This window comes from Xylocopa sonorina, unplaced genomic scaffold (assembly GCF_050948175.1).
Source record: "Xylocopa sonorina isolate GNS202 unplaced genomic scaffold, iyXylSono1_principal scaffold0130, whole genome shotgun sequence".
NCBI classification, from domain to species: domain Eukaryota; kingdom Metazoa; phylum Arthropoda; class Insecta; order Hymenoptera; family Apidae; genus Xylocopa; species Xylocopa sonorina.
Window position 1 is genome coordinate 687317 of NW_027490201.1, and position 2943 is coordinate 690259.

The window sequence follows — 2943 nt, forward strand, 5'->3', positions numbered from 1 at the left end:
GTAGTAGAGTTCGAATGCTTCTTAAAACGCGATATCGCATCTCATTTCTGTGTTTCATGATATGATATTATATTCAATGCGAAGTATCATGATTACCTCGTACTCACATCAAAAGAATGTAAATGCGACACTTCCTTGCTAGGAAATAGCGTTTGCAGATGTCTACGTATCGTAGCAATAGAGTTCGAATGCTTCTCAAAACTCGATATCGCATCTCATTTCTATGTTTCATGGTAAGATATAATATTCATTGCGAAGTGTCATGATTACCTCGTATTCACTTCAAATGAATGTAAATGCGACACTTCTTTGCTAGGAAATAGCGTTTGCAGATGTCTACGTATCGTAGCAATAGAGTTCGAATGCTTCTCAAAACTCGATATCGCATCTCATTTCTATGTTTCATGGTAGGATATAATATTCATTGCGAAGTGTCATGATTACCTCGTATTCACTTCAAATGAATGTAAATGCGACACTTCCTTGCTAGGAAATAGCGTTTGCAGATGTCTGCGTATCGTAGCAGTAGAGTTCGAGTGCTTCTTAAAACTCGATATCGCATCTCATTTCTATGTTTCATGGTAAGATATAATATTCATTGTGAAGTGTCATGTATACCTTGCATACGCTTGAAATGAATGTAAATGCAAATCTCCCTTGCTAGGAAATAGCGTTTGCAGATGTCTACGTGTCGTAGCAGTAGAGTTCGAATGCTTCTTAAAACGCGATATCGCATCTCATTTCTGTGTTTCATGATAAGATATTATATTCAATGCGAAGTATCATGATTACCTCGTACTCACATCAAAAGAATGTAAATGCGACACTTCCTTGCTAGGAAATAGCGTTTGCAGATGTCTGCGTATCGTAGCAGTAGAGTTCGAGTGCTTCTTAAAACGCGATATCGCATCTCATTTCTATGTTTCATGACAAGATATAATATTCATTGCGAAGTGTCATGATTACCTCGTATTCACCTCAAATGAATGTAAATGCGACTCTCCCTTGCTAGGAAATAGCGTTTGCAGATGTCTACGTATCGCTGCATTAGAGTTCGAATGCTTCTCAAAACCCGATATCGCATCTCATTTCTATGTTTCATGACAAGATATAATATTCATTGTGCAGTGTCATGTATACCTTGCATACGCTTGAAATGAATGTAAATGCGACTCTCCCATGATAGGAAATAGCGTTTGCAGATGTCTACGTATCGTAGCAATGGTGTTCGAATGCTTCTTAAAACTCGATATCGCATCTCATTTCTATGTTTCATGGTAAGATATAATATTCATTGTGAAGTGTCATGTATACCTTGCATACGCTTGAAATGAATGTAAATGCGACTCTCCCATGATAGGAAATAGCGTTTGCAGATGTCTACGTATCGTAGCAATGGTGTTCGAATGCTTCTTAAAACTCGATATCGCATCTCATTTCTATGTTTCATGGTAAGATATAATATTCATTGTGAAGTGTCATGTATACCTTGCATACGCTTGAAATGAATGTAAATGCGACTCTCCCTTGCTAGGAAATAGCGTTTGCAGATGTCTACGAGTCGTAGCAGTAGAGTTCGAATGCTTCTTAAAACGCGATATCGCATCTCATTTCTGTGTTTCATGATAAGATATTATATTCAATGCGAAGTATCATGATTACCTCGTACTCACATCAAAAGAATGTAAATGCGACACTTCCTTGCTAGGAAATAGCGTTTGCAGATGTCTACGTATCGTAGCAATAGAGTTCGAATGCTTCTCAAAACTCGATATCGCATCTCATTTCTGTGTTTCATGATAAGATATTATATTCAATGCGAAGTATCATGATTACCTCGTACTCACATCAAAAGAATGTAAATGCGACTCTCCCTTGCTAGGAAATAGCGTTTGCAGATGTCTACGTATCGTAGCAATAGAGTTCGAATGCTTCTTAAAACTCGATATCGCATCTCATTTCTATGTTTCATGATAAGATATAATATTCATTGCGAAGTGTCATGATTACCTCGTATTCACTTCAAATGAATGTAAATGCGACACTTCCTTGCTAGGAAATAGCGTTTGCAGATGTCTGCGTATCGTAGCAGTAGAGTTCGAATGCTTCTTAAAACGCGATATCGCATCTCATTTCTATGTTTCATGACAAGATATAATATTCATTGCGAAGTGTCATGATTACCTCGTATTCACTTCAAATGAATGTAAATGCGACTCTCCCTTGCTAGGAAATAGCGTTTGCAGATGTCTACGTATCGCAGCATTAGAGTTCGAATGCTTCTCAAAACCCGATATCGCATCTCATTTCTATGTTTCATGACAAGATATAATATTCATTGTGAAGTGTCATGTATACCTTGCATACGCTTGAAATGAATGTAAATGCGACTCTCCCTTGATAGGAAATAGCGTTTGCAGATGTCTACGTATCGTAGCAATAGTGTTCGAATGCTTCTTAAAACTCGATATCGCATCTCATTTCTATGTTTCATGGTAAGATATAATATTCATTGTGAAGTGTCATGTATACCTTGCATACGCTTGAAATGAATGTAAATGCGACTCTCCCTTGCTAGGAAATAGCGTTTGCAGTTGTCTACGTATCGTAGCAATAGAGTTCGAATGCTTCTTAAGACGCGATATCGCATCTTATTTCTATGTTTCATGACAAGATATAATATTCATTGCGAAGTGTCATGTATACCTCGTATTCACTTCAAATGAATGTAAATGCGACACTTCCTTGCTAGGAAATAGCGTTTGCAGATGTCTACGTATCGGAGCAATAGAGTTCGAATGCTTCTTAAAACTCGATATCGAATCTCATTTCTATGTTTCATGGTAAGATATAATATTCATTGTGAAGTGTCATGTATACCTTGCATACGCTTGAAATGAATGTAAATGCGAATCTCCCTTGCTAGGAAATAGCGTTTGCAGA